Source organism: Alligator sinensis, unplaced genomic scaffold (assembly GCF_000455745.1).
Source record: "Alligator sinensis unplaced genomic scaffold, ASM45574v1 scaffold505_1, whole genome shotgun sequence".
Taxonomy (NCBI): domain Eukaryota; kingdom Metazoa; phylum Chordata; order Crocodylia; family Alligatoridae; genus Alligator; species Alligator sinensis.
Window position 1 is genome coordinate 1,426,015 of NW_005841940.1, and position 26,158 is coordinate 1,452,172.

General features: G+C 42.0%; 2 protein-coding genes across 2 annotated transcripts in view; one reads left to right on the top strand and one right to left on the bottom strand.

Moving 5' to 3' along the window:
- Positions 1-26,158, bottom strand: part of RSPH14 (radial spoke head 14 homolog) — a 230,838-nt gene that overhangs the window by 14,069 nt on the left and 190,611 nt on the right. The window lies entirely within an intron of this gene.
- The window catches only part of GNAZ (G protein subunit alpha z), a 183,577-nt gene continuing 162,494 nt past the window's right edge, over positions 5,076-26,158 (top strand). Inside the window, exons 1-2 of the mRNA XM_025199343.1 lie at positions 5,076-5,091; positions 8,483-8,601. The gene's annotated coding sequence lies outside the window, so the exon portion shown is untranslated. The remainder of the gene's footprint in view (positions 5,092-8,482; positions 8,602-26,158) is intronic.

The window sequence follows — 26,158 nt, forward strand, 5'->3', positions numbered from 1 at the left end:
AGATATTAAGAATTTTCTAAGGTAACATTCACAATGTTTACAATGGTGCTTTTAATTTGGAATTTTAAGCAGATAGTGAAACATTTGTGATAAAATATGGTCTGATGGAATTTTCACCCAGTCCTCAGATTAACCATACATTTCTTTGAGGTCTGAAAATATTTGCTACCTTTAAAAAATATACAGTACTGTACATCTCTGCTACTGCTAGGTGTAGGAGAATCCCGTGAAAAAGACTAGTGTGGCTCTCCTCAGGGTTTCTAATCCAGGCTATGTTAGAAACTGTAAGATTTCCAGCCTCTTTTTCTTTTGTATTGAAAGCCTGCCCTTTAAAGGGAAGTAGCACAAAAGTAGCACGTACTACTAGAGTATCTCAGACTTAGGGTAAATGATAGCTAAAGACTGGAGGAGGATTTTTTAGCTCTACAGCTGAAGGAAGAGGCAACTGCTCAGGCTCCTGAAGATATCACCCCAAATGTGGAGGGAAGAAGGAGAATTAGCTCTTGTGTCTTTCTGATAAAGCCCTGGGGGAAGACGAGATGCCAGCCAAATGATCCCTGGGGTATAAGCAAGGATGAGGCAAAAGTCAAGTCACCTGCCTGCTCTTTATAAGATGTCAGGAGATCTGGAAGAAAAAGGATGGTGAAATTCCCTGATTTTGTTATAAGGCCAAGGCATTTCACCAAGTAATGGGCCAGGTTTAGCTTGGATCTTAGGGAAACCTGGAACCTTGATGTGAAATTTGCGGGGCATGACTGTCTGAGTGAAATGCATGAAGTTTGGAACCCTGAAGCTGTGCAAATCTAAACAGGTGCATATGGCAGACCCCACATACCTCTTTACCACCAAATTAAAATTCTATGTTGTGACAAAGGGCTTCATTATCCCCTATCCTGTGCTTTGTTTGCATATCTGTGAGAAGGGGATGCAAACTAAAAATCAAACATGATCCTTATGATTCGGTAGCGTTTGACATCTGCTTTAACTGTCCCAGATGCAGGGCAATGGAGAATCAGGTCCACAGACATTAAGCCACAGTTGTGTAATGCTTAACTAAGCATTCAGCTCCTGCCTGGAGAATAGAATGATGAATATCCTATAGATAAAGAGCTCTGAAACACAGATAATCCTCCTCCTCCTCCCCATCCTTTACCTTACTGCTGCTTATATGCTCAGTGCAGTAGGTGTCTAGAGATCAGCTGGCAGAAAGAGCTCTACTGTGAACAGCTCTCCCTTGGGGATTCATTTCTAGTTACTTTGCTCCTGTTTTTAGAAGATTATACTGTACTTTAGTAGATTTGCATATTGTGGTGCGATTGGGATGCAGTCAACTTAAAAGTAAAGTGGCAGCAGAAGAAGGATCATCCATCTCCTCTTGTGGAAAATCCCAGGGGTGAGGGAAGAAGCCTAGACCGGTGGTTTCCAAACAGTGGGTCATGACCCCAAATAGGGTTGCAACATCAGCAGATGGAGTCGCAAGGGTGGAGGGCTGTGGGTTGGGAGCGAGGGGCTGTGCTGAGGAAATGGGGTCATGCTGAGGAAAAGTTGCTCTCTTCATGAAGTTTCCTCTGCTGGGTCACATTTCTTTCTGCACCAGAAGAAGGGTGTCACTGGAAGCTGCCAGAGGCACAAAGCCATCCTTCATGTCAGGATGATCACAGGCAGCGCCGTTCCCCTTGAGCTGCCTGCCAGAATCACCCACATTTGTCTGCCCCCAGAACTAGTGTCTTCTACTGGGGAGGGCCTATACACAGCAGGTAAGCCTAGGACTTTGTTACTTCTTGCAAATTCTCTGCGGGATCTGGGGGAAGTTTATGAGGTTTTTCGGGTTTTTTTGTTCTTTGTCTTCATCTCGGCCAACTTCATACAACCAGAGTGTTGGTAATAATGGGGCTTAATTTTATCCCTATTCCATAAAGAGGTGGGAATCCATGAATGGCAGTTTGCTCCAGACCTGGGGGAAATCAAACTCTGTGCTTAGCTTTGCAGGCTACATGGCCTTTTAGATCAAGCACTAGACTAGGAGTCGGGAGATGTGTGTTCCATTCTTGGCTCTGGTTTGCTGGGTGACCTGGGAAAGTCACTTCCCTGCCTCATACCTCAGGTTCTCCACCAGTAATATGACGTTAATGATCCTGATCTCCTCTGTAAAGCATTTTGAGATCCATCAATGAAAAATGGTATGCAAGAGCTGGGCATTATTATTAAAGAAGCACATTTGTCTAATTGGGAATACAGTACATATTTTTTTTAAAGGAATTTTCCAGATTTTAAAACTCTCTATGACTGTTATATTATCTCCACGGAGGGAACCAGACTATATTCTCTCTCAGAGATAATTGCTGCCTTACTGATATTTTCTTGTAGGGGCCCAGATTAGGTCTCTATAGATTAGGTCTCTATGTAGCAGTTTGATGCTACGTAGAGACCTAATCTGCTTTCCACTGAATTCAACAGTAGCAGCTTCAAGTCCAAAAACTAGAAGAACTGGTTTTCCTTTTTAAATAAAAGTTATAATTTGGAGAGTTTTAAAGTGCTACAGTCAGCAGGAGCCTTAAAATTCCACCAGTCTTGTTGGAAGGAAGTGCTGCTTAGCTGCTGGAATTCAGTGTCGTTCAACAAAATTTACTTTGCAGAGCAGGCAAGATTTTAAGGCTACTGGACAGTAAATTGTAAAATTTTAAGTATCTGATTATTGTTACAGCTGGTTTTACAACTAGTGTTATTCCCTTTTCCTTTCTCCTCCCCCTGGCTCCCCCGAATGCACTCAGAAAGAACCTCCATGGTTTAGCAGTAAAGACTTCTTTCATACATTTATCCTGATTAGTAAAAGATGAGAGAGTAACATGTACAGGTTTTTTTAGCATGGTCTGCAAAATGTTTCCATAAAACAAAAGCAGGTCCATAGTGGTACAGTAATTCTGAATATTGGATCCATTACAAAGGATTATACTACTTTACCTTATTTCGTAAAATCCCTGTTCAGAGCTATTTTCTCTTTGAGTCTCTGCAAGAGTTAGGGCCCGTGTTTCTATCATGAAGCTTATGATAAGTGAAGACTGCTATGTAATGTTAACTGCACAGCAAAGCCAGCATTATCTTTCAGGGCTCTAGGCCAGCCCCCAGGCAGCTGTTCACCAGCTGCTGGATTTAGTGCTTGTTACTGTAGACTTGGCTTCTGTGGCAAGTGCTGATTCAGCATTTGAGCCAATGTCTGTGAGCTGTGGATACAATAGATGTATAATCAAAATATGAAGAAAACTGAAGATGTATTCAGTTCAGAACAAAAGCTCATATTCAAATTGGTCTGTTTGTGGCACTTGAGTCTTAGTCTTCCAGATACAAGCAGAAAATGGAACTCCCCTCTAGCCTACTGGGTAGCATTAGCAGGAGTACATAGGACATCTGTCTCAAATACTTGAATGATTCTCTTGCTCAAACCTGGTAAGCATAGACTAAAGGATAGATCTTAAGGAAAGCTCCGACAAATCCCAATAGTACCAGACCAAGATTTAAGGGTGAAATCCTAAATGAAGGCCAAATTTCACCTTAGGATTCATGACACCCACTGTACACCCTTCTTTTTGAACTCAGACTGATACCACCTGTGGGAAAGTGCATTCATTTTTTTTCTTTTGAAGACACTGGTGTTAAAGTAACAATATATCCTTGAAAGTTATAAATATCAGAATCTAGTCATCCATGCCTGCTGCTATTTCAAACCACTCTACATGAGAAAATGATTAAAAATAAAAATACAGCCTCTTGTATTCTTCTCTAAATGTTCTGTTCTATTCTTCATGTGCTAAAAAGAGAATCTCAGGTTTGTCTATGTATAATTAGCCCACATCTACCATTGCTTGTTAAAAAAGAGGAAATTAGGTATAAAATAAAATAAAATTATATTAACGAGATTCTTCCACATAAAAAGAGGAAACTGAGACACTTTTCTGGTTTAGTGTTTGTGCATTTTTATTCCACAAAAACACTGTACACAAGCATGTAAAAAGTTCTAACATTGTTATTCATGTAAAATAAATACCACTTAAAGTAAATTAGAAAAATCTACCAGGTTTTCCAACTTCAGGCATATTTTTGTTTTATTAAAATGTACTTTGTAACTAAACAGGTATAAATTGGTCACAAACGTACCTTTCTTTCCCAAAATGATAACAAGCAATCAAGGATTCAGCTTTGGTCAGTGAGTGGCAATGGAAAGATGAAAAGCAATGAACTTGGGCACCTCTGGACTCTACTATATTGCATACCAGACGTTATACAAGAGACAGATATTAATTTAAAGCTTTTGAGGCAAACATTATCCCCTTCAACTGTTGTCTTCATCCTTGTAAAATTCTATCAGACCTTGGATGTCATCCCAAATAGACTGATCCCACAAACAGTTATTCACTAAGCCATTCCTCTACACACAGGAAGATTCAGGCAATACCTAAGCAATCCCAAATTATCAAAGCACAAAAGAAAATTCATATTAGTATTTTTTCAAGTTGTATCATTGGTGTCGGGGGCTTGTTTGTTTTCAATTTAGTCCTTTATTAGGAATAACATTTGTGGCACTGAAACCTACTAGCCATAAATGATTTGGGAAATATCTTCCAGATTTCTTTTGGATTTTAATTATCTGTAAGGGTCATTTACAGCCCTATAGACTCATCTACCACCTAACTCCCTTTACATTAATTGGGAGAAGTGCACATGATACAATCAGTTCAAAATAGAAATGCTATACTGAAGACTTTCTGGATGCAGAGGATATGGAGATAAAGTTGAGGATAGATTTCCTTGTGTTACATGTGGAGGTACTAGATTCCTTCTGTTCTGTAGTACATGAGCGTAAGGAGGTACTTAGCCTGCAGAGGGCTGAGACTTAACTGTAGGTAGTCAGCAGTTAAGAGTCTGCCTGGGCTGAAGCCTGGGACCAGTTGTAACTGATGATCAGTAAATGAGGAACGACAGAGAAAGTGAAGAGCTCCAGGGGCAGAGAGCAAGGAGAGAGAAAAGGAAGCTCGTGTGATGAGGGAAAAGCACAGAACCTGGGTTGCCCTCTATAGGTCTGAAGAAAAAACAAAGGTTTTGGTTTTTGTTATTTACTCCCTTGCTTGCTTTGTTATTTCCTTAGGGACCAAGCCTTCCCTATATAAAACAAACTGGCTTGCATCTACACAAGACGCTTCGAGTGAAGTAGCCTAATTCTACTGTGCATTAGTGCGGCAGGCAAAATCCATGCTAATGCATGGTAGATTTAGTTTACTACGCATTAACCTTATAAGATAACCGTTTGCGTTAATGTGCAGTAGCGCTGATTACGGCGCATTGTTAGTACCTGTCATTACAGGTACTAAACTTAGTGCACTATAATCGTGGTGCATCAATGAAGTGTAGACATACCCACTGACTGGAAACCTGAACTCAGAGCAGACTGGCCTTGATGAGGAAGCTGGGTGGATGCACTTCATCCATACTATTAATGTGTAATCAGAACTGTCACCATATGGTTGTACTGCTACAGCAAAACTAAAACTGCGTCACCAGACAGAACTGCTACACTTCTGATGTGCCTTATTCTCACAACTTTCACTTTTATGACTTTGTTTCCTATCTTGCTGTCTTCCACAAAAATTTTAATCAGTGAAACCAAACATTGTGCATTTTTTATTGCTGTGATAAAATCTGGAGAAAATAAGTCAAGACAGCTCAATTCATGCAGTTTTACAACCGAAACCAGAACATGCTAGTGTTGTTCATGATGTTGCTCAGATGTAAAGTTGGAAACTGAAGGCTTGGTGCCATATAAGTCCTTATAGTAACTACTTGGGTTTTTTGGAACAGCAGATGAAACTTGGACATCTTATTGCTATTCCTGTATCCCAGGGGTAGTAATGATACAGCACATGGACTAGAGCTTCATCATCCATCCCCAGTGCTGCCCCTAGGCCTGAAGTTCACTGTACCAATTGGCATGTGCCAGACTGAGCCTGTGCTGCATGTGGAACCCGCTCCAGCTAGTCCAGGACTGTACTGCAGATGGTGCCTACTGAGATGCATACCAGACTTGGCACCCAACCCAGCCAATCCAAGCAACACATAACTCAGCTGCTTTGGGAAGTTTTGCTGCATATGGTACCTGCTCCAGGACCTGCACTGCATGTGGTGCCCCCTGCACATCTCTCTGGAGGGGCACTGCATGCAACATGGGTTCCAGACTGGCTGATGTGGGCACTGCGTGCAACACGTTTCCCAGACTGGCCCTGCACAGACAGTATGTGGTACAGTCTTGGGCCAGCTGGAGCAAGCCTGCGTGGATTGGATCTGGCATGGGGCGGGGAGATGGGGACGGACAGGTTTGTGGCTCAATCCAGCCCACAGGGCTGACCACAAGCCATTCATACAGCCTGTTTGGCCAGATGAATTTTACACCCCTGCTTTATCCAAATACTGCCCATTCACATCAGTAATTACAGGGGTTCAGCCTGTTTTGTGGCTGCATTTTCTCCACAGCAGAGTTGAGATGGCTTTGTGTGTAATGGGAAGGAAAGCACACAATGAAATCTAAAGTAAAATTTTATTTATATTATATTTTCAAAACTGATCATAATCTTGTAATATACATGCACCTAGAAACTTACTTAAAGCATGTAGAAATTCTAGCATGGGAGCATTTGTTAAAACAATCACAGCTCTGAGTGCACTTTTTACAATGGTATTGTTAAATATTAATGTCAGTTAGATGCATGAATTCTTATGATAATTCCTTGCCAATAAAAACCCTTTTATTTTTGTGGTATTGCTTATGTTGTCCAGGAAATTGGTCTTTCAACCCCATGCTATAGCAGAAAAAACATATTTTTGTCACTAGAAGTGGCATCTAGATTAGGAAGGTTTGGCTAGTTTACCTGTGTGAGGGATAACTATGCTGGCAAACTTCTCTAGGACTGAAAATGTGTAAGACAACACTTTGGGGAAAATGTTTCTTTTACTTTAAGAATCAATGCTAGGCTTTTATTTATGTGTTGGGTACGAGAACTGATGCTTCAAGGATGTGTCTACAATAGAAAAATTATTGTAATCTACCCACATTGCAGCTTAGCAGGTGATGTCAGTGGTGGAAGTGATTATATTGCCAGGACCCAGATATCTTTATCTCTGTATATTAGCCTGACTTCATGTCCTTTCTACACCACACCCTTCCCTGTTGCTTCTTCCTGTGGAAACACACCAGTGGTGAATTATGGCTAAGAACTAGTTATGGCCAGGCCTAAGAGATCTAAGAGGGAAGGCTGCCTATTCTTTAAGGTTACTGATACACATATGGTATTTTAATGAAAAGTTTATGATGAGCTGAAGAAGATTAGAAGTAAAAGACAATGAGGAAAAAAAGACGAATAATCAGTAGGATAAAGTAGGTATTAATATGGTAATGGAATGTTTTATTTCATGGGTAAAAGGAAGCTTATAAGATGGTAATATTTGACAAGGCCTATCTACATGAAAGTGTTAGTTACACAGACACAAATGAGACAAACGGGAAAAGCTGGAGACAAAAAGAGAAGAAAATATGTGCAAAGTAGAAAGGGGAGAGAGAGAACCAGAAGAAAATAAAACAGCTGCTCAAATTGTTATTTTTCCTCTCTTGATGAACTATATTGAAGTATAAAGTGTGATCATCAGGTCATATAGCAACAGCAGATTAAAAATAAATACTATAAAATTAATTATAAGAATAATAGTACTGATACAGACGAAGAGAGACATGAAAGGAATCTGCAACACTGCAGAAAAAATAGCTCAGTAAATAAATGTAAGCACCCAAATGTACGTGTATAGAAGGAAAGGATGTAGTGTATTGGATATATGTGCATGTTAATGCATGTGTGCAATACGGCACTGAAGACAAGAAAAGCATTTGTGAACATATAGTTCCATATACAACATGACATATCTAGCAGACAAGGAACGGGAGAGCAATAGGAATGAGAGAAAGAGAAGCGCTGCAGTGAGCATGGTTCCAGCACTGCCTGTTCCCTGCCTAAGCAGCAATATATTCCCTGCCACTCCATTGGAGAACACGCATGACAATCCAGGCTCTGTCTTCCCGGCTGGCCAATCCAGGAGTACAGTGCCTCTGCAAGTTAGCAAGCACCTCAGCCCCAAACAGCTGTGCTCTAGAGTGTGGTCCTCCTTTCAGTGTAAAGATAGCTGTACCCCCACCTTCTGTTGACTTGGAAACAGGTTCTCCGCTTCTGACTCCTCCCACAACAGCCAACCAAAAATCCCCCCTGCCCTGTCTTCTCCGTGTGATCATTAAACACCTCCCTGTCTCACACCAGGGGACCACGGGACAGAGACAAGTGTTTCCTTTTCATTTTTCTTACGGAAGGAAATGGGGAAAAAGCACATTTTCTCCCTCACTTGAGCTTTTGGGCTAGTGTCGCTGCAGCTGCTGTTCATCTTCTTGCTTCAGGATCCTACATGCTGATGTGAAAAAGGGCCAAAAAAAGACGAGGAAGCATCAGTGGATGTGAGCATTTGTACTGATGGATTGAAGAGGTGGAGGCTGCTTGCCTGCCTGCCAGCTAGGAGGTGAGTGAAGCACTGCATTTCTCTTTCTCTTAAATCAGATTAAGGATTAACATGACCCTCTCTTGTGTTTTCCAAATAAGAAGGCATTTAAAAAGGGGGAGGAGGAAGAGATGTCATTTTGAAACAATAGGCTAAGGGGTTTCTTGCTGAAGGCACAGTTGAATGTCACTGTGAGCTAGAAATGTTCTGCTGTGTGTAGAGAAAAATAGTAAAGGGAGGAAGGCTGCTGACAGTGAGAATGACCTTCTTCAGGGATACTGGCTTTCTATCGACTGCTGTTTTAGCCTGCTCTTTTTCACAAAATAAAGTAATTTCCCTTTACTGTTCTGGCTTCTAATCCATTAGCATCCAGTCCCTTCTGAAGGCCCATTGTGTTCTGCTAATATTTCAGAAAGGTAACCACCCAAATTCTGCCTCTGGGCAAAGAACCCCCTGCTTCTCCCCAAACCTTGTTGTTGGGAGATGCCAGAAGCATTGCATTATATTTGAAAAGGCACCTTGCTGATGGATTCTTGTGATAATGTCTACCTATACAGGGCATGTCTTGCCTATGGATGCTTATCTTGGAGGAACAGCCCTATGGGGTGCACTATCTCTTATTGTGTGTCAATTCATGTGAGGGAATGGGGAGGGTTTATTATATTAATGTGCACCTGTAGACAGTTCCCATCTGCAGTTCTGACCCACAAGTTTTTATATGTGTGTTTATCTGCCTTTTAGTAAGTTAGACACACAAAGATTCTCCAGGAATGTACAGCCCTTCCCCCCCTCCTCCGGTTTTGCAGAGGAATATATGTCAGTTGTGTTTCTGGTAATAATACTATTCTATTTGTGGCAATTACTCTGTGCAAGCTGGTAAGGTGTTCTCTTGCAATATTTATTTTAGAGGTTACTGACAGATCTTGATTATATTTTTTGCTTTTGCAACATTTGGGGAAAAACTCGGTGGTTTTCACTGTGCGTTCATTGATATCTATGTACTGCTACTCCTATCCCCACAATCTGTTCTTAGTGGCTCCAGAATTCACGCCATTGTGGGTCACACCCTTAGGCTAACTGATATAATTATTCCTGTTGCAAACGTTACAACAGCAGGTCAGCTTGAAACCCAGTCAATGTGAACATTTATTCATGTGGTATCAAGTAGTAGCATCTAGTTAGTATCTTGCTCTTTCTAAGCAGGGATATTTTTTCCTAGCCTTATGAATTTAGGTATCTGAAATCCAAGTGATAGCTAAGGTCTCTCGCTTTATGCAGGTGTTGGTTTTTTCTTCACTTTTGCTAGTAACTGGGGAGATACTTTCAGCTTGTGTGCAGGAGACAATGCTTCATGCTGTTAACATGACTCTCCCCTCTGAGTAATTTGATTGGGAAGCTGTCACCCAGAAGAGATTGATTCCTGCCTGCCCTTGGATGAAGGACACTGTTACAGGATAGGCCCACATACAGAGAAGACTAGAGTTACTGCCTACAAGATGGCAAGTGATGAGTACAACCAAGTAGAAGAGATCTTGGGTATGAAGCCTATTTAATAGTCCCTGACACCTCCCTCTACTACTGTATTGGATCCTGTCTTCACAGTGGAGTCTCTATTTTGGGTGTATGTATATAAGGGAAATCAGACATCTTCTGAGTATGACTGGGGAGACTTCATTATGACTGAGAGGAAGATGAATAAACTCTTGCATATTATAGAAATAATGCTTTGTAGCACTCATGTTTGTGGAACATGCTCTTTTCACTTAATTGATCACTGGTGAACTGAATGGAATGAGTCTTCTGGAGAGATTAACTTCATGTCAGAGTTACTGAGTTTCCAGTGCTTCTGAGGATTTCAGATGTAGGATTTGTGTTTGAATTTACTCACAACAAAAATATTTAAGGATAACCAGTCAGGTGGCTCTGAAGGGTTGAAGTAAGGGTTTTGGTTATTTCAGTTCAGTTTACAACTATTAACCAAAAAAAATATTAAAATGTATTCCTAGATAGAACAAGAGGTTAAAACTTTATCTCACCATCTCAACAAGGGTGCTGGGGTGAGGCCAAAGCAGTGATAAATATGCTAGGTGCACTGAAAAACTAAAGAGGTAATAAATCTAAAGGATCAGATCCTTATAGATGTAACTCAGTGTAGCTCTATTGTCTTCAGTGGAGCTGTGCCATCTTTCACCATCTGCAGCTATGGAACAAAGAATGAATTCCTCTCTAGTTTCGGTAGCTAATGATCTTACCATGTCCTGGCTGACATGTAATGATGACAAAGTGAAACAGGGAATCTTCTCATTTCAATTCAGAATCTTTGGTCCAAATTTTATTCTCATTTCCACTGGTGTAAGTAAATAATTCCACTAACTTGAAGAGAGTATCCTGAGGTTTACACCACAGTCAAAGAAAGCAGAATTTGACCAATTATTTTTAATTAAACACTTGGTCCTGCCCTCATTGTTCTCAGTAGAAGTTTTCTCATGTATTCCCATTTGAGCAGGAACAGGCTCAATATAAATATAGATTCACTAATCAAATTCTCCTCTGCCCTCTATGAACAATAATGCTAAACAATTCTATGGCAATTTTCAGAGGGGTCACAACAAATTCTGTAACTCTTTACCAATCTCACTGACTCTAATTTGTAAATTACAAGTGTGACAGTAATCACATTTTTGTTACTGTGAAATATGCAGTGCTATTGCTAAATTATTGGCCTTCCACAAATGCTGTAAAGATTGACACTACCCACTTGCAGCAGTAACAGCATGGCATGTTAACAATTAACACATTTTTATTGGAAGAATAAAATCACTGAAGTTCTGTAACTAAGTTTATTTTAAAGTATAGATTTCCCTACATTGAGGCACAGTTAAGACCTCTCTATAGACAAGAAGTCTTCAAACGTGAGAGAGTTCTGCAACCTGGAAGATTTTAATTGACCAGATGAGTTGTCCTGTATTTATTAAAATGTGTAGGACCAAATGTTGCTGTCAATAACTCTAGTAAAAATCCTGAATAAATCCCCTGCTTTTAATGGAGTTACTTTGGATTTACTTCATAGTTGCAAATCAGATTGACACTGCACTTGGTCTATACTCAAAATTCACTCTCTCTCAGATAATTTTTCCAGAATCTAAGAATTATGACTGGTAAGTCCCAATTCCAACTAAGCAACAACAGAACAAGCACAAAACTTGGACCCCATAGGTGAAAACACTGAGATTGCTTCTCATCTCGAATTGTCCCTGGACATACAACCTAGAGGAAAAAGACGCAATTTATGATAGGGGAGAACCAAATTCTGGTCTTATTTACTTTAATGTAAATCTGAAGTAACTCCAGTTAAGTCCTTTGAATTGCTATGGATTTATACCAGAGTAATTGAGAACATAATTTAGCACCCATAATTAAAAAAAAGTAGTCATTTTTTTGAGGCTGAAGAGCATTGATAAAATAGGATGGAACAGTGCTGTCCATACATTTGGGGTTATCATTTTAATTTTTTCTCAGTTCTAAATATTTCCTACTAAAAATAATTTAAAAAATATCAACCAAGAAGTATGGCATACTTTCAGAAAGGCAAGCCTGATGAGATGTTTTCCCTGGTACCGCTCATGAAAGTATTTTCTATGGTACAGCAGGAACTCAAGTCTCTCCAGTGTTCAGTTTTGGAGTGAACATAGATTATTTATGAAATCTTCAAAATATATTTAATAGCATACACCCCAGCCATACAATCACATCTGATCAATACATTTCATATTAACCTAAATCCATTCCATCCAGAGAATTATTTCCATTCAAGATGCCGAAGTCCTCACATGCAGTGTAGCAAAGACTGAAAAAGAAGAGAGAGGACATTGCCATGCTATGGCTAGAGCCAGCCAAATTGCTAATGACCACCCTGGCCAACAAAGAAACACTAATGGGCCTATTTGCAGAACTGGTCTCAAATTCTATGCATCCACTTTGTACGTGTTCCCACAAAAATGCTTGCAAGTTTGGTTTTTTTGCCATAGTTTAGACAGTTGAGGGCCTATTAAATTTACAAACTGGCATACACATTGATGTCCAAAATTTGCCTGTCTCTGGGCAGTGACAGTGGGCTTCAGTCTGTTACTGCAGGAGTTAAATAGGGAGGTTGCTGAGGGCATGGATATCTTATGAGCAAACAAGAACAGCTGTAATCAGAAAAATAATGGCTGTTTCTTAAATCACGGATGTATTCTAACCACATCCATGGGATGCTAGCTAACATGGCATTTTTGCTGTAGGTCCTTGAAAAAGCAAGGCCATTAGTTTGACAGCTGCTGAATTAAGCCCCATTTTTCCTGTGTTTTACCAACTTTGTAGCTACTTAATGATGTAGTTGGCTCCCATGATAGTGTCCAGGGTTGTCAATATGGGATGGTTTATTCAGGGGTGATCCTGCCTAGTTCGTCTGTCTTGGCAGCACACACTCCCGTGCTGTCCTCATTGATGATGAAGTCAATGCGAAACTAGTGAAAGCTAGTGTGGCCTTCGGCAGACTCCATAAATTGGTCTGGGACCACAGAGGCATCAGAATATCGACGAAACTGAAGGTAAAAAAAGTCATAATTCTCCCAACCCTCTTTTATGCCTGCAAAATCTGGACCATCTACCAGCATCATCTCAAGAAACTAAACCACTTCCACCTGTGCTGCCTGCGAATGTTACTAAAGATCAAGTGGCAGGACAAGATTCCAGACACTGAGGTGCTTAGAAGATCAACTCTTCCCAGTACTCGCACTCTACTGAAACAGGCCCAGCTAAGATGGGCCAGCTATCTTTCAAGAATGCCCAACACTCGCTTGCCAAAGAAAATCTTCTATGGCAAACTGTCAAATGGAGTACGCTCTTGCAGCACACCAAAGAAGTAGTACAAGGACACCCTAAAGGTGTCCCTAAAGAGTTTTGGCATCAACCTAGAGTCGTGGGAGCAAATTGCTCCCAACTGTTCATCCTGGAGGTCACCAAACCAGAACAGAGTACTGGCCTTCAAACCGCAATGCAAGGCAGAAGCAATGAAGAAGCATGTGGCCAGCAAAACGAAAACCTCTTGTACCCAGTCCTCATTGCTTTCCTGCCCCTGCTGCAGCAAAGTTCAGGCTTGTAAGTCACCTACGTACCCACCCAACTTAGCCTCCACCCTGCTTCTTTTTCTTTCCTCTCTTTCTTTTCTCCTTTTTCCTCTTTTTTGCCTTTTCTCTTTTCTCCCTGCCTGTGTCTTTCCCACTTCCTTTCAATCTTCGCCTGTGAAGGACAAATCGTCTCCTGCCTGGAGCAGTGAGTTGAACAAGATGACCTTCTGAGTCCCTTTCCAGTCATCATTTCTATGGTTTATGTTCACCTGTTGTTAACTTGTAGTTATCACCCAGATCAGCCAATCAAGTTGTCTTTGCTAGCTGCATGGGCTGGCACACGTTTGTTTGTTTTTTCCTTTAGCCATGTCCTAACAGTATTATTTTACTGTGGGAGGGGGGCTGCATGAGCCTGACTGAATAATTAGGTTAACCAGTCCTTCCCCCCCTTACTCTCCAAGCAGTATTACTGAATACATTTCCCATGTGCTTCTGGTGCTGCTTTGTGTGTGTGTTCTCTAGGATTTGAAGCAGTTATGGAAACAGTGCAGAATAACCATCTGCATTTTCCCAGGGTGCACAGGCACAAACTTATGGAGGCAGCACAACTGGTGGTGATTCACGTATACAGTTGAAACATAGTCATGTTTAAAAAAAAATCAACTGCATTTGTTGTAATCAGGTCAGATGAATGGCATCAAAAACGTAACTGTACCCTTACTGTTCAGAAAAGGTTTGCATCTCTTTCTTAAGAAGAAGAAAAGGTAGGGGGAAGAAAAAGAAAATTGTATGCCATTCCTAAGAATGCTTATGGTTTCCCTGAGGAGGCCATTATTTCAAATAAGTACAATATAAGTTGTTATGTTGGATTTTTATATAGTAGTAAAATTTTTCTTTGGACACATAGAAGATCAAGGCATAAAAACAAATCAGGCAGAGTACATTAATAAAATACTGACTTGATCAATATACATGTTTTTGTCTTTATATTTTGCCTTGATGCTTTAAGAGCAAAGACAATGAAGCTCACTTCCACTGCTGTTGTACTATGATAGAAACTCATGAAACTAATACTATACAACGTCTCCCCCCAACACCCTACTCTTCTATATTGTTTGTAACACCAGTGTCAATAAATAAAATGTGCAGTTAGTAACAGTGGCCCACAAACTCAACTATGTTAGAATATGATATACAAGGCCAGTCTAGCTTTTATCCCATTTCTGACTGCTTAGTCTTACATTAAGTGTCTGTTGGGCAGATTTGCTCTTCTTTTCTTGATTCTTTTCCCAGAATGCCTCTCTAGGACTGACCATATAAATTTGGCAGAGCTAAACAGTTGTGATGCTATAGGAGCCATTTTGCAACAGGCACCTGTAGCTTTTTCCCTTCTTGTTGGTAAGTACCTGTTATGTTTTTTCCTCCTCTAATTGTAGGGAATCAATAACACCAGCTCACATTTTTCTATGATTTATGAATAATTCCAGAGCCATGTTTTTCTTGGTTTTCTCTTCACACATGTCCATGAACAGACTGAACAAAAAAATTAAAATAAAGGTAATGACCTTTATTGTGATTTTTAAAATTCTAAGGTTAGTCTACTTTAAATTTAAGCTATTGAGTGTCCAGGCTATTATTTTTGCTCACTAACTTGATGACTATAACTCTTCTAAGTTTCTTACTATCAACATTTAGCAAAAGTAAGCCTAAAATTTGCTTCCTATGAGTATCTGAATATATGCTTGTCTCACTTCTTTCAAGTGTAAATAAAGTATTAATAAAGAATCTCAAAAAATGTCTGTAGAAAAAAGCAAAAAATGTCTGCTTATGTTTTAAAAAATGAACAAGTTCTTGGTTGATAATTTTAGGATTCTGTTTATTCAAGTAGCATGGCAGGCAGTCCACTGTTGGCCATGACTCCTGATTGGGAAGTGCAGCCTCCTGCAGTCTGTTCTGCTGCTAGCTCTCAGTCCTTAAAGTGGCAGGCACCAAAGGTGCTCTGCCACACTTCCACACAATAAACAATGTTGATGACTTTCATTCATAGAATGTAGGCCGGAGGGGACCTCAGAAGATCTTCAGGTCCAGCCCCCCTGAACCAAGCAGGAAAGACAACTGCTTGGTGCAGGGGGGCTAGACCCGATGATCTTCTGAGGTCCCCTCCGGCCTACATTCTATGAATGAAAGTCATCAACATTGTTTATTGTGTGGAAGTGTGGCAGAGCACCTTTGGTGCCTGCCACTTTAAGGGCTGAGAGCTAGCAGCAGAGCAGCCTGCAGGTGGCTGCACTCCCCAATCAGGAGTCACATGGCCAGCAGTGAAATTCCTGATTGGGGAAGAAGGCAATGAGAGCAGGACTGAACAGGGGAGCCAGCACTGCTGGCTGCAGCTATGGAGAGAACATCACCCGGCTAGAGCTGCTGCTCATAGCATCTTGGAGGTAAGGGCAGGAGCTATGGGGATGGCTATGGCTGGAGGCTCCTGACCCTGGAGCATGACTTGAAACTACACCCTGCTGTGGTAGGATAGTCTGGTGGGTCCACCCATGGTGGGACGGTCCCCAGGAAATACCAAGCCAGTGCCTCCACAGTGAAAGGCGAGTAAGGGATGCCTTACAGCTGCAGCCCCCACAACCTGGTGGGTAACCCAGTCATAGGACCAGGTACGGGGGCCAGGCATGCCTAGGGAGAGGCATGTGAGTCTCATGGTATTCAAGACCCCAGTGGCTCCAGTGAGGGGGCAGAAGTATGTCCAGAGGCCCACACAAAGTAGGGTGTGTAGTGGTGGCTTGAAGGGCTGTGCATGAGGAGTGTAGAGTAGGGTTGCAGGGGAGACCTGCAGGGCTGCACCAGGGGCATGCGGAGTAGGGTTGTAGGGGAGACCTGCAGGGCTGCACATGGGCCCAACCCCACAAGATTGTCAACTTGAGTAGGAGGCTCGCTGCAGTGAGAGGGAATAAATATAAGGCCCTAGTAGGAGGGCATAAGATGAAGCCTCAGGGAGGGGGCAGAAAGGCCAAGGTAAATCTACTGATGCCTGAGGCCAAAGGTGGGCGAGAGGCTGAGACACTGGTAAGTCCTCAGACGTTGTGACGCTGAATTTTGGGTCACAGGGAGACCCCAGTAAGTCCTCAGATGTTCTGAGGCCAAGTTTGAGTCAGAAGATAAGAACTTGTTATGGATGCCATCTGTGAGGCATGGGACATGGTATAGGGAAGGTTGGAGCCATGTCTAATGACCTAGGCATTGGGGCACAAAATGGGCAGCCTCCCGCATTTTTACATCAGATATTTATACAACAAGTTGTGCCAGGTGAGACTGGGTGGGCTGAGGATGAGACCTTGCCCTGAACAGGCCCCTGTCACAGAAAGGTTAAGGAATTTAGGTAGAATCACATTAAACCATTTAGCCCAGTATGCAAAGCCAATCTATAGCTACATAAAACAAACAAGCAATAATTGAACTTCCCTGTCAACGGGATGTATGAATCTGTGTCCCTATAACTGCAAATTACCATTCTTTATTACCTAAAGAGACTTGGTAGTGCACTACAAGCTTGAATAGTTTAACATTACAGCCTAACTTAGGAGATTCACATTGATACAGTTAGGCTGTAATGTTAGACTACAATTAATAGCAGCCTTTGTAGATTTTTCTGTCATGTAATTAAAGCTATACCTGATCCCACAAGTGTTTGAGCCTATAGCTGGCATAATAATTTAGGTGGTAATTCACTAAATTGAGGGTGTGGTCAGTACCTTGCAACAGCTGTTCCAAATGACAAACATAATCATCACCAAAATACAAGGGACCTAATTCTTCATCATGCTATATCCTCATTTCACTTCTGCCAGGACAGAAGTGCTGTAATTATCAGCTTCATAGACTACTTGAGAATTCTCCTGGTACAGAATAGTGAAGGCATCCCCAGGTGTTATACATTCGGCTTGACATCTCAGCACTTCCTCCTATGTTTGGAATCATGGAAACTAGGAATGGCCAATGCTACCATAATACCATCTTCGAGCAAGAGGTTAAGACTGCTCAAACTCTCACTGAGGCCAACACAATCAGCTAGCTACAGGATTTTGGCACCACGTGGGTGTTCAAAAGCCACTATTGGCCCATTTGTATCTTAGGCTAAACAAAGGAAATCTGAAAATGAGGGCCTCAATGTATTATTGACTTCCTTATTTGTCCTAGATACGTGTAAAGATATTTTTAAACAATACACATTGAATCAACCAAAGCCAACTAGACGTCATAAAATTCAGTTATAAAAATAAATATGGTCCAAGCTCTGTTTTGTTTTTGTTGGGTTTTTTTTTCAGGCAGAAGTCTGAGTAAGAAGTGAGCTTTAGATGATGCTTCTCTAATTATACCATGCCTAATTAACTAGTACAATTCATTGCCATAGAGGCTGATGATCTAACCATGTTCAAAAGGGGATTGGGCAAATTCTTGGAGGGTAGGTCTATCAGTGGGTATTAAATACAATAGATTGGAGGTATAACATCAAAATTAGGCCTTCCTATGCCACTGAATGCTGGAAGCTGGGGGAGGGGAGTGGCAGGGGCAGGGAATAAATCTGTCTGAATAGGTCCTACTTAAATACTTTCTCTTGGCATCCATTCTCTGTCACTGTGAGAGAGAGGATACTGGGATAGAGGGACCTGTGGCCTGACCTAATATGACTTTCCTTATGGTACTCTGAAAAGCAGACGTCGGCTTTGCCATACCATCAAGGGGAAAGTAGATTCCAAAAGCAAGGACCTTCTACTGAAAATATCCTGCCTGCTGTCACCAGATGGCCTAATGCAGACACTTAGCAACAGTGCATCCGTTTATCCATGCATAGGAAAAGGTTTTCCCCACCTCCTGTAGTTAGGACTCAAACCATATAGGGCTTTAACTATTAGTATTAATGCTTTGAAATGCACAACAGGGAATCAGTGTAATCTTTGGCTCAGTAGGCTAATGCTGCTAAGAGAGCAAGCAGCCACACGACTTCACAAGTTTCATCTTCTGAGGAGACTTCAGACACTAGAGTCTTTGCAGTAACCTACTCTGAAAATCATAGAATAACTTTTACAAGGGGCATATCGGAAAGAAATAGAAAAAAACGCAGTGGACCACCAGAGTCACTTGGAACTCGGACATATTTTAAATTGTGCATCTCACTATGAAATTATAGGAGAACCTCTTGGCCATTGGGCCAATCCTATTCCTTCATGTCAAAAGTTATGACTAATTTCCCACCCAGCCAGCACCACCTCCATCTTCTTTAGAGGAAGTGTGTATCAGCTGACACTTGATGAGATACTGAGAAAGCAAAGACAGTGTAGTCAGTTGGCATGAAATGAAAAGAGAAAGCACAGTAGTTATATTACAATCTAACTCACTTCAGTATCCCTCAGCAATCTCCCCTGTTGACCAGAAAGATTTGACTAAACACAACTCCACAAGAACTGCTCATGTACCAGTATATAGTTAAGTTGAAAGAACCTTACAGCCAGTTGTATCAAAGGCTTGTTGCTGGATATAAAAGAACAACACAGAAAACATCTTTCCCAATTGCTAGGAGTGCATTGGTCATCAGTCAAGAGAAGTAGTGTCATCTCCATATCACACTCAGGATTAAAGTTTCATTGGAAGAGCTGTAAGAAATTTGTTTTATATTAGATTTGCCTTGCACACCCCATTTTCAGTAAGCTTTACTCCACAGGAGTCAGCTGGGGACAAGGAATAGATACCTTGGCTGTCAATCAAGAAAGGTCCAAATGACCGGTCATTTTAGAGAGGCTAGCATCCTGCTAACATCCTCTAGGAGAAGTTAACTTAAGCCAATAATGGAACAAATACTGTCCCATTCTACCTTTTTAGCTACATGTCACATGAATACAACTTAGAAGAAACAACCTTCTTCACCATCCAAAACAGTGAATGAAATAGGTTAAATATTGACTGGATAATATTTGTCTCTTCCAGACAAAGATCTCTGAGTAAGATAGTGAATCTAATGTGGACTGGGCTATATAGAAAGCATACACAACATTTCTGATGGTAGTAAGAATTTATATTTCTTACTGAAACTAAGAAAGAAAGCATTGATTTTGTTTCCTCTTCCTGCTGAAGTGTTCCTTGACTAATGTCTTCTTTTTCCATCTGGTGTGTGTGGGCCAAGGAAAAATAAAATAATACTACCAGCACAGCAGTGGAAAGGGATCTTGGAGTCATAGTTGACTCCAAGATGAACATGAGTTGTCAATGTGACAAAGTGATCAACAAGGCTAACTGCACTTTATCATGCCTTAGCTGCTGCATGAAGAACAGGTCCAAGGAGGTGATGCTTCCCCTCTACGCAGCATGGGTCAGGCTGCAGTTGGAGCACTGCATCCCATTTGGGGTGCCACACTTCAAGAGGGATGCGGGGAATCTTGAGCGGGTTCAGAGGAGGGCCAGTTGTATGCTCAGAGGCCTGCAGGCAAGGACCTACAAGGAGAGACTGAGGGACCTAGATCTCTTCAGCCTTTGCAAGAGAAGGCTAAGAGGTGAAGAAGTACACTCCTGTGAGATGTTCTATCCACCCCAGCATCGCAGCGTTCACGAGCTGCACCTGGTACCTTGAGGTATGTAGAAAAAACATTTAAAGCTGTGTTTATGTCCAAATCGCTGATTCTGGGAATCAGCATTGAATCTTCGGATTCAGATGAATCGAATCGGAGACAGCGATCCAGATCAACTAATCAAATCACTGTCCCTGATTCAGGCCGAATCCGAATCGAATAGGGGCCATTTCGCACACCCCTGTCAATTAATACAACTCAAATTTTGGACTCTGGATATTAAATACTCATAATTTTCCAAATTGTATCCAAATAATTTTTGCTAAATGTTCATTAAAAAGTTATTTGAAGCTTGCCATGATGGAACGCTGTCAATCTGAGGCAGCATCGTTCTTATTTACATGAAAAAGGGTATGGTAATATGGTGTGGACTTTTTCTTAGTTGCCGCCTTTTTTCTTTTTTTTTGAATAATGGCCTTTACCTAAGTGTGTACATCAAGTGCATTTCGATTTTTTCTTTCACATATGCTTCTATTTTGTCAATAACTATAAAGTACTGATTTAATATTTCCTGAAAATTTATTTTAAAAAGGCTACTTTCAGTTTAGTTATGAGCTACATTCAGTTGCCTAGTTATGAGATTCATGTAAGATGATTATCTGATAAAAATTACTTGCTCAGCTCTAGTGTTAGGATTGTCATGTTCACTACTCTTCTGACCAACAGAATGCAACTGGTAGAGTATAAAGCCATCTGTTGATAACAGAGACTGAAAAAGGAACTCAGAAAATGACAAGAAAATTGGAATTATTCCTAGGGTTTTGTACCTCTCTGTCACTTTTTTTAAAAAGTTTTAGGGATTTTACATCTGTCCCCTTCCCTGCCATGTGCCCAGAGGCCTGTGTGCAGCTGCTGCCAGCAATGAGCTGGGCCAGGGCTCTGGACCCCGGTGTAGCGACTTGCAGCCTTGTAGCTACATGCTACAAGCAGCCTGGGCTCTGAGAAGGCCCCTGACACTCACCACGGAGCCCAGGTTGCTCACAGCAGGTGGCAGGGAAGCTGCAAGCCACTGCACCAGGGTCTGGAGCCCTGGCCTGGTTTGTTCTTAGCAGCAGCTGCATGCACACTTCAGGGAGCATGGTGGGGAAGGGGCCGGGGCTGTGCTGTCACAAGGACTGGGCCCCTCGTGGCTACCCTGCCATCCACCCTTGGCATGCCAACATCTTCCAAGTCCAAGTTGTGGGGTTTTTTGGCACTCAGCCTCAAAATATTGCTGACCCCTGTTTTAGACATATTCACAGCTATTTGAATTGAGTAGGAGTCACAAAGTGCAAACAGTATAAGGAGGGAAGGGCAGGATAACTGTTTGTTTGATGTCAGTGATAGTAAGCTAAATTTGTATATGAATGCTTCTATGGAACTTCTCCTGAAATGGTCAGGAATTTTATGTGCAGAAGGATTGCAGGACTGTGGCTTTTGCTGCTATTAGCAATACCCTCAAATGATGTGATTGTCCAGTTCTACTGTTTCCCTGGCCAGAGCCAAGTTAGTTTATCTGGTATCATAACCTAAACTTTTACTTCTCAAACACATCTTGAGATAGTCCTGCCGCAAAGAGGACACCATTGCATAAAATGAATGAACAAGAAGAGTGAGATAAGAAACTGGATGAACTGCGGAAGGAAAGACTGCAATAGTTGAAATAAGATGGAAAGGCCAGGACAGATTTTGCCAGTTTTAACTTTGAAAAGAGTCAGGGAGGTCTTGTACAAGAGGAAGAACAGGGGAGGTTTAAAGACAGTTTAAGGTGACAAAAAAGTAGTAAGGGTCCCAGTGGGATTCAGTTACCATGGAGATGTAGCTGGATTTGGCCAGGGGGGACAGCAGAACTGGATGAAAATAAGGAATTAGCACTGCATGAAAAGTATCTGCATGATCATGGGACTCATGCCAGAGATACTTCACTGTGCAGGAACATGTGCTATGTAAATAGATGTTGGGGGTGAGTCATGGCTCTTTTGAAAGGAGAGAGGAGCAAGGGGAGACAAGGACCTGGAGAGTTTAGATTGAATTTTTTTTTTAAGGGAAAAGTGATTGCATTGAAATGATTTTTCTGTGTAAATTAACAGATTATCATAATAGTAGTAATTGCTGTAAATGTATTGAAGAAGAGTACCCAAAAGGTACTTGTAGAACCATAGTTGGCATAAGGTAGGTGCTAACAGGGTTTAGCTAGGGGTGCGCCGATAGGGATTTTGGGGGCCGATACCAATAGCCGATTTTTAAGGAGGCATATTGGCTGATACTGATCCAAGTCTGATCCAGCTGCGTGCAGCTGGTAAGTCTGTTTTGGTGGAAGGGAAGGGGAGGGGAGAGGGAAGGGGCGTGGTGGGGGCTGATCAAAGCCTCCCCCACAGTGAGGGAGGGAGTGGGGCTGTGGCTTGGGTAGGCAGTGCCCAGCAGGAGTGGGCACGGGACAGAGCCGCGGCTCATCCGGGGAGGTGGGGTGGCTTCCGCTGATGCATGCTGCTCATCCAGGAGCTGCTCGTCTGGCAGCTCTCGCTGCTGCTCCTGATGCTCGTGCAGGAGGGCACGGGGCCAGGGCCACGTGCCCCCAGATCTGCACGGGGCAGGCTGGGCAGAATAATCTCTCATTGCAATGCAAATCTGCCTGAGCTCCAGCCTTCCTTCTCCCATGGTCAGTTTTCTACCTGCAGAAATGGCTGCAGTGCTAGCATTCTGACATTCTACATGCACTATTTTGGATGCAAAACATCAATTTTATTTTCAATATAAAATATAGGGCTCATTGCAGCTCTCATTAAAGTCAATGGAAAAACTTCCACTGATTTCCGTTACTGGAAGACAGATTGCACCTGTAACCTGTTACTAGGGATCTACTGAAATTGTGATTTCATGATTTTTGCAGAAACCATGAAATTGATAGGTCCCCCATGAAGAAGCCCCATCCCCACAAAAAAAGTGGGAAAATGGCTTCATGAATGCCAAGAAGTCTTTCAAGACTTACATTTCAGCTTTGGACCGTGCAAGACAGTATCCTGCAGGGACCTCGCAAGCGGACGGAGGCAGTCCCTTCTGTACCTCCTGCAGTGTAACTCTGGATGTGTGCAAGAAAACCTAAATTGATCATCACTTGGAGTCCAAGGCACACATGAAGAGGCAGGCTGCTGCCAAGACTGAAGATCAGAGCAAGAAACAAGCGACCGCGTCCTTCCTGTTTAAGTGGACCACAGAAAGCAGTTTGGGAAGACGAGAAGTAGCATTTTCCCTCGTGGAGGCTTTTTTTCCCTAACATCCCGGTGGAGAAACTTGATCACCACAAGTTAAGGGACTACCTGAAACAAAATGTGCCCAATGCTGGCAGTTTTCTGTGTGCCAACAAGCATCATCAGGATTGTCTCCCTGCAGTGACTCCTTCACATGAAGAATCTATGAAGGCTGCCTTGGCAGGGTATCATTCCTTTTCCATTATGGCTGATGAAGCCACTGACCCTCAGGACAACTACATGCTGCACATTTTATTCATATTGGGGAGCTGGACTGACTGGGACCTGCCTGTGTTTCAAACTGAGCTGGGCCACTTCGCCTCTGTCAGTTTTTCCACCATGTCCCAAGAAATTGTGAAGGTAATTGTTAGTTATGGTGTAGACCTTAACAAGATCTCAGCATTCCTGTCTGACAGTGCCATGTACATGTGCAAAGCTTTCTCTGATGTGCTCCAAGGAATGCTGCCCAGTATTGTTCATGTCACTTGCAATGCACACATTCTGTCCCTAGTAAGTGACATCTACCACATGCAGTTCCCCAAGGTAGGTAACTTTGTGTCTTCTTTCAAGAAAGCCTTCAAGCACTGTACAGATTGTAAGGTCTGATACAGGGAGTCCATCACCAGTCAAAGTGGGGACTCATATGACACTGTACCACTGCCACCAGAGCTTGTGCTCACACCGTGGAATTCCTGGTTCACTGTCATCCATTCCCATGCTAAGCACATGCAGCATTACCCGCAGTTTGAATGAAAAGCTGGAAATCACGCCTAACACACAGTGCATTCTCAGGCTTTGTGATCTCCTAGGGCAAGGGAGACATTCAAGATGTTTGTGGCTGACTGTGTCACCTGGTTCATGGGGCTTCTGACCTGGTTTGAAGGCCAGCAGACTATGATCCAGCATGCACACAACCAAGTGATGGACTGGATAAGCTGGGTCAAAGACAGGGCATTGCAAGAACTATTAAACTACTTCCATGAAAACCAGTGCAGAAGGGAGCCATTTCAGACAATAGCTGTGAAGCAGAACCATTACTACAAGTACGACCCACTACTGCCACCATGGTTCAGACAACCAGCTGCTCCCTTCCCTAGTGCTTTTGACATTTTGGACCCCAACCAAGTGTCTCTGCTGAGTTGCGACCCTCAGCTACTAAAAACAATCCCAGGATGGGAAGGATCATGACAATGAACATGCTGCCTGTGTGTGAACTTCATCACAGAGTACTAGATGCCTGTGCTCATGCCTGTGTTCTGGGGACTCTACCTGTGACCAGTTTCTACATCTTTACACCCTGACAAGATTCTGCCTCACCATTCCAATGAACTTGGTGGACGCTGAGCGTGCCATCTCTGTCTGGACAAATGTTCACCCCACAGAGTCAGAGAACGTCTTCAGTCACTGTGGCTGGGTGCACCATGCTTATATTTAATACATAGCCTGAACCATCTGTCTTAAGGCTAGCATTCAATTTCAGTAAAGTCCTTTTTATAATGTCCTTTAATAAAGTGTATATAGTTGGTATTAGTTACAATTCATGTTGTGCATAGTACAGCTTTATTTTAATAAGATATTTCACTTTAAAGTTTGATTAAGTGGTTAGATGGTATTATTTAATAAAGTATATAAAGTTGGTATTAATAAAGTATACAGGCAGTCCTTGGACTTACGACACAATTGGTTCCTGAAAACCATGTCTTAAGTCGAAATGTAACTCGGAACCAATTTTCTCATAAGAAACAATGTTATAAATGGGGGGATTGGTTCCTGAACCAAGACTCGATACCCTATTTTCACCAAAAATAACCCAGAATTTGTACTCGATCAATTATAGATCAGTAATATAGCTACATTAATGTATTTATATTGTAAATAGCAATAATATAGATTTGGAAGGACTTATTTGAGGTGACTTTGCTGGACTTTTTGAAGGGCTCTTGCTTGGACTCTTTGAAGGGTTCTTGGCTGGAGTCTTCTCAGGAGTCTTGGCTGCAGGTTTTTCTGGAGTCTTGTCTGCTTTCTTAAAGAAAGTGTCCAAGGAAGTTTGGACAGATGTGTTCCAGGGAGATGGGTGATGCAGCAAACTTGTTCGCTGGCGTGGCATCACATCCGCCTTGTAAAGTTGAAACTGACATCATAAAGTTGAAACAGGGTGTCAATTTAGAAATGTTGCAAGTGCAAAACATTGTAACTTGAAATGTTGTAAGTCAAGGACTGCCTGTATATAGATGGTATTATTTAATAAAGTTATATAGTTGGTATTACTTGCAGTTCATGGTGTCCATTGATTTATTTTAATAGGATATTCATTTTACATATTAATTAGGTGCTTAGACTGCTTAATAATAATGCAGCAATTAATGCCTTCTTTGGGCTTGATCTCCTGATCAAGCCTGCGGAAGCCATTGATTGTCACGTTGTTGTTATTAAGCAGTCTAGGACTGGGGTCAGCAACCCCTGGCATGCGTGCCAGAGCATGGCACGTGAGGCCATTTTGCTCTGCACACCACATCCAGACTGGGCTCTGGGCAGCAGCTGCCTAGAGCCTGGGCTGGATGTGGCAGGCAGCCAGGAAGCTGCAACTGGTGCGCTAAAGTCCGGAGCCCTGGCC